Source organism: Haematobia irritans, chromosome 3 (genome assembly GCF_050003625.1).
Source record: "Haematobia irritans isolate KBUSLIRL chromosome 3, ASM5000362v1, whole genome shotgun sequence".
Classification (NCBI taxonomy): Eukaryota; Metazoa; Arthropoda; class Insecta; order Diptera; family Muscidae; genus Haematobia; species Haematobia irritans.
Window position 1 is genome coordinate 38615279 of NC_134399.1, and position 6951 is coordinate 38622229.

The window sequence follows — 6951 nt, forward strand, 5'->3', positions numbered from 1 at the left end:
TTGTCGAGTTATTTTGATATCTATTTTTTTATTCAATTTTATGAAATAAAACATTAGTTGAACCTATAAGTTCAGTCTATAAAGTTTTAGCTAGGGGGGCTATAGCCCCCCCCCTAGGAAAATTGTCTAGCTACGCTAATGACTAAGCATTAAGGTGGAAATACGTACCATCCGGTCGTGCGTGCGTACGTTATATGCTATCAAAAAAGAAATGTGGGAAATACTATTGTTTGAGTTACACTATACAACGTAACGGACGCATATGACGTATGGAGTTGACGAAATTCTAACTTTTCAATGTGTCGGGTGCATTGACAAAAAGTAAACAAATAAACAAACGAAAAACAATCTAAAATATGGACGAGGAACATAAAGTCCTATCCTTTAAAATGTGCGTGGAATATAAAAACATAACAAAAAGCGCAGGGGCAACGAATGCAATCAGCAAATCTATTGGTGTTACGACGCACACTGTGTAACTCAATTAAAAAATCGTATTCGTCAACGCATTCAAATATAACATACGCATACATGACTGGATGGTATGTAATTCCGTCTTTATGCTATTAGTTCGGCAATTAATTACAGTAGTCAACGGATATAAGCACATCTCATATAAGAAAAAACGAATATAAGAAAGTTTAGCAAAACACTATGTCTCTTTAGTGATTTACCACACGCAAAATGTTTCGTATAAGAAAAACGTTTATAAGAACTGATAAAAGGACACTTTGACAATCACGACAGACGACAATCCCATTACAAATTATTGCCTCACGAAAATTTTCGTGACTCACGCGTGAGTCGTGATTCACGCTGGCAACGGCGTGAGTGTGCGTGAGCGTGATTAACCAACCAACTGTCGTGCCTGAGTCACGAAAATAATATCTTCGTGAGTATGGGTGAGTAACGAATTTCGGAAAAACACACTCACGAAAATAATCCCGCGTACGAACATAAAATGCTTACGAGTTGAATTCATTTATAATTTTAGTGACACCCTACACAGAAAAAAACTGTCTCGTAAATTTAAGAAGATTTTTACAATAATTTATTACAAGAATTTTCCAGAATTTTAGTTCATTTTTCGTATCTTTAACGAAAATTAACTACTCGGAAGGAAATTTTACAAATTCTAAGTAGCAATCGTTTAGTTCATGGCCTACAAAATACGATGGAAATTTGCTTAAAAAATTTCTTAACTGGTAGTTAAAAATTCGTTTGTCATGCTATAAAACTACTTGTGAAATGTAAAGTATTTTCTAAATAATAAGTGCAATTTACTATAAGATTTTTTTGTATGAGAAAATATTTTTTTACGAAAAATGAACTTGAAAGTGGATAGCAATTTCTTACTGACAATTCCTATAGTTAATAATTGTTGGTAAAAAATTACCCAATGAAATATTTTTAGTTCACATGTAATTAAATTTATAGACATTTTCGTCAAAAATGGTAGATAACATTTCATGAAGTTTTTGCAAATTTTAAGTTAAACGTTTCATCGTTCATAAACTGGTGTGCCTTTACGAATATTATTCTTAGTGTAAATTGTCAGCAGATGCGATGAACTAATGCATAGTACAGAGATCTTTATCGGAATAGTGGAATGTGATTAATGTAAAGATGATGTTACTTGAGTTTTGTTGTGTATACATGAGCGTGGGGTTGTTTTTATTTTTGTTCATTTAGTGGTTTGTGTGTGTGTTTGTTATTCGTGGATGGTTTATTTGGCTGGACGAGGTGTTATTTTCAATAAAGGTACATGTGTTTTTGTTGTTGTAGGAATGTTTTGGCTTTGCTTGGTTTTGTTTGGCATGCTTCAGTTGTATAGTTGGCGTTGGCGTGGGCTGTTGCATCTTTTAAGTAGGTATGCAACAAGGGCATATAAAGGCATGGAATATTTTGGATTTTTGAGACATATATTGGTGTTTGTTTATTAAACCTTTTAAATGAAAGTTATTAATATTTTATCGGTAGTTTAGAAAAAAGTTATTAAGAATATTTAGGAAAATATGTTGAAATTGAAAGTGTATTGATATTTTTATTATTCTATGTAAAAAAATTAATATTCAATTCCAGATGAATTTGGAAAATTTTTGTTATATCTCAGCGTATAGTTTATTCATAAATTGGTAAGTATTTTTTTTAATATGACTTTCTTTTAAAAAGAATATTTTTTATGTATATTATTATTTGTTAATTATTTTTTTTTGGAAACCAGTTTATTGTTTTTCTTTGTTGTAAAAACAATATTTAATTTCAGAGCAACTTCAGATGGATTCGAACAAATTTAAAAAATAGAGAATTGGTAAGTTTCCTTTTAAAAATTGGCTTTATTTCAACTAGAATATTTACGTTTTTGTGACCTTTTTATCATCAAAATTACAGCTTTTTAATACCTTATTTTAGTATTTTTTTAATCAAATTTTTTGGAAACCAATGTAATATTTTTAATGTAAAAACAAATATTTAATTTCAGAATAACCCCTTAAAATTTGGACAAATTTTTAGTACTCCTTTGCCTGTAATTTAATAGTGAATTGGTAAAGATACTTTAACTTTCTTTTAACCCTGGACGGTGATCCTTATTTTTTGTACATTAACGTCATCCTTCGTCATTTTGACTACGGCTGATTTCAAGACGCTATAATTTTCATCGTGAGCGAAAAAGTGAACCAAACTTGAATTTATTTTTTTATTCAATTTGGTTTTAAGTAGTATAAAACAAAAATTCATAAAACGGTCGAATTAGTATAACTTAAATTTAACATTTCCCAATAGACTAAAATGCATTTTAAATCGAAAATGAAATTACGTGTCGTCATTTTGACGAATGATGACTGTCTAGGGTTATCAAGAATATTTTCTTTTTTATGCATATTATTATTTTTTTCATTAGATTTTTTGAAACCCTATTTAATAATTTTATTTAATATAAAAAATAAATATTTAATTTCAGAGTAACCCAAATAAATTTGGACAACTTTTTATATTTCCCCTCAGCGTACAATGTAATAGAGAATTGGTAAGTTTTATATTAAAACTTTAGCTTTCTTTCAACTAGAATATTTATTTTATTATATCCTTCACATCGATAACAACACAGTTTTATGAGTTTATTTAGAATACTTCATTATTTCTCTAATTGTTTCAGGTACAAATTTTATGAGATATGTTTTCCAAAGAAAAGTTGAATTCCTTACACCATTTGATAAATTCCCCAAATATGGTAAGTTACAAGCTAAAATGAAGAACTAAAAATTATATTTCACTACATGGTGTTAATTTTTAACAATTTTCATTATGTTTCCATTTTTTCCAGCAAGATATGTGAAAAAATTACCTACGATGAGTAAAAAAAAACATAAGTCAAAATGTCCAAACAGCGGGTTCAAATGAACTACTCTCTGTTCCACGTGGTCATAATTTTTGATCACAAAAAACATTGTATTAAGAACTTTCATCATAAGTTTTTATAATAAAGTAGTTTTGCTTAAAGAAAGTTTAATTTTAATGTATGAAAATTTTCATAATAGTAAAACGGTTTGTTGTTCCTTTAATTATTTTATTTCTCTGTACTGTGGAATGATTGATTTAAAAATAGTTTAGTCGTCGAGATTTTAAAGAGACTGATAACCAATTTTTATTATCAGGTTTCCCTAAAAATAAACAAGTAAACCAAAATAATACTGATTTCTTAACTTGGTAGGGGTATATAAATCTTATGGTGTTGTAAAAATGAACTAAAATACAATGTTATAGATGAACTACAATTTAAGAGAATTATAAACTAGACAAGTTGAAAAAAAATCTTAAGGGCTAAATCATGGTCAATATTACTACAGTTTAGTTCATTTTGCAATGGAAAAGGGTTCACTGTTTTTTCAGTGTAGGTGTAAAGAGTTTTATAACGCTCTCGATTTTAATCATACTCATGTTTTCAATCAGGTTCTATAGGTAAATTACTCATAAAATTATTCGTGAGTCACGAGGTTTTTCGTGAGTCACGACATTTTTCGTGAGTCACGATATTTTTCGTGAGTCACGACATTTAAAAGATTTTCGTGCGTGAGTAGAAATTTTCTTTTCGTGAGCGTGCGCGAGCGGGATTCCTACCAAAAAATATCGTGCGTGAATACGATTTCTCCGTCGTGAGTGTGCGTGAGCGTGAGGGTGAGCAAAATATTACTCACGTACACACCTCTAATTTCTACTAGTTTTCATTTTGAGAAAACGAAGATTTAATTTTGTTAATACAACATTTTAATATATTTTAAATATTTTAAAATTATAAAAGTATATTCTTAATTTTCTATCTGCAATTGATTTTTTTTGGCATATAAGATTTTTCCAATTTATGTATGCTTATAAGAAACTTTTTCTTATAAACAATAATTTTCTATAAGAAAAAAACGCATATAAGAAAAAAGTTGTGGGGTTTTCCGACTTTCTTATATCAGTTATCTACTGTAACAATATCTTAACTATTATTTTTATACCCTCCACCATAGGATGGGGGTATATTAACTTTGTCATTCCGTTTGTAACACATCGAAATATTGCTCTAAGACCCCATATATTCTGGGTCGTGGTGAAATTCTGAGTCGATCTGAGCATGTCCGTCCGTACGTCTGTTGAAATCACGCTAACTTCCGAGCGAAACAAGCTATCGACTTGAAACTTGGCACAAGTAGTTGCTATTGATGTAGGTCGGATGGTATTGCAAATGGGCCATATCGGTCCACTTTTACGTATAGCCCCCATATAAACGGACCCCCAAATTTGGCTTGCGATTGCTCCAAGAGAAGCAAATTTCATCCGATCAGGCTGAAATTTGGTACATGGTGTTAGTATATGGTCTCTAACAACCATGCAGAAATTGGTCCATATCGGTCCACAATTACATATAGCCCCCATATAAACCGATCCCCCGATTTGGCTTGCGGAGCCTCTAAGAGAACCAAATTTCATCCGATCCGGCTGAAATGTGGTACATGGTGTAAGTATATGGTCTCTAACAGCCATGCAAAAATTGGTCCACATCGGTCCATAATTATATATAGCCCCCATATAAACCGATCCCCCGATTTGGCTTGCGGAGGAGGAGCAAAATTCATCCGAACCGGTTGAAATTTGGAACATGGTGTTAGAATGTGGTCTCTAACAAACACGCAAGAATTGGTCCATATCGGTCCATAATTATATATAGCCCCCATATAATCCGTTCTCCAGATTTGATCTCCGGAGCCTCTTGGAGGAGCAAAATTCATCCGATCCGGCTGAAATTTACTACGTGGTGTTAGTATAAGGCCGCTAATAACCATGCCAAAATTGGTCCGTATCGGTCTATAGTTATATATAGCCGATCCCCAATCACACAAAAATTGGTTCATTTCGGTTCATAATCATGGTTGCCACTCGAGCCAAAAATAATCTACCAAAATTTTATTTTTATAGAAAACATTGTCAAAATGTTATTTCTATACAAAATTTTGTCAAAATTTAATTTCTATAGAAAATTTTGTCAAAATGTTATTCTATAGAAAATTTTGTCAAAATTTTATTTTTATAGAAAATTTTTTTCCAAATTTTATTTCTATAGAAAATTTTGTCAAGATTTTATTTCTATAAAAAATTTTGTCAAAATTTTATTTCATTAGAAAATTTTTTCCAAATTTTATTTCTATAGAAATTTTTTTCCAAACTTTACTCCTATAGAAAATGTTGTCAAAATTTTATTTTGTCAAAATTTTATTTCTATAGAAACTTTAAACTTAATTATATACGTATTTAATCGGCCTTTTTTAGTGTAATATATACCACGTATGGACTATGTGGTATATATTACGGTGTTAGGAAGTTTTAAGATACCTTGCCATCGGCAAGTGTTACCGCACCCTCAAAAAAAATCGCTTCTTTAACATATGTTCCAAACATATTTTGCAGGAAGCACATATATTATTGCATACTGCCGAAACATTAATATATTTGTTTTATGTGAACATATTATATGTTTGGAAGCATTTTGAGCCAAAAATATTATATGCTTGGAAGAATTTTTCCCAAACACGATTGTGCTCATTCCCTAACATACTCGTAATTTTCACTTCCACGAAATTTTTTAGTTATTGGCACCTTTTTCTGTAATGCAAATAATGTTGAAGAAATTATTCACTTTTATAATTTTTTTTAAATTTTACCTTTCGCCTGCACGGAGAATCGAACCGAGGACCATACAGTTTGTAAGCCAACACACTATCCACTGGGCTACGTAGCTGTTATAGTCACCAGTAGATAATTATCGTTTTAAGTTACATTTATATAGCATAGTTTGCAGCGCCCACGAGCCCATGCAAACATAACATTATTTAACAGAAACATACATTTGTTTGCCACGTGGAGCAGTGGTTAGCATATCTGCCTTGCATACAAAGGGTCGTGGGTTCAATCCCTGCTCCGACCGAACATTTTTTTTTTTAATTTACACATTTATATTAAATTTTTTTAAAGGAAACTTTGAAATGTGTGTTATTAAAGATTTATAGTCAGTAACAGTGCTTGATATAAACGAAATTGACTGATTTTTGGATATAATATTATTTTTTATGGCAAAAATAACAATTTTTTAATAAAAAGCTGTTTTTGTACAAAACTTTAAAATTTGGAAGGAATTCAAAAACTAACAAAAGAAGAACGTGGAGTCGAGTATAAACATACATACATAATTTTATAATATAAACATACATTTATTTAGGAATGAACAGTTTTTTACTAGCATTTAACACCATCGCTCTAAAACTCCTTTTATTTTTCTTTAATAATTCATTTTAAAGAAAATAAACTTTTTAAATTGTTTTAGCTATAAAACTCGAACTTAATGCCCGCTTTTATATTTGATGGTGTCCGTCAACTCCTCGTGGACTACTTTTTAATAAAGAAGAACTAAAG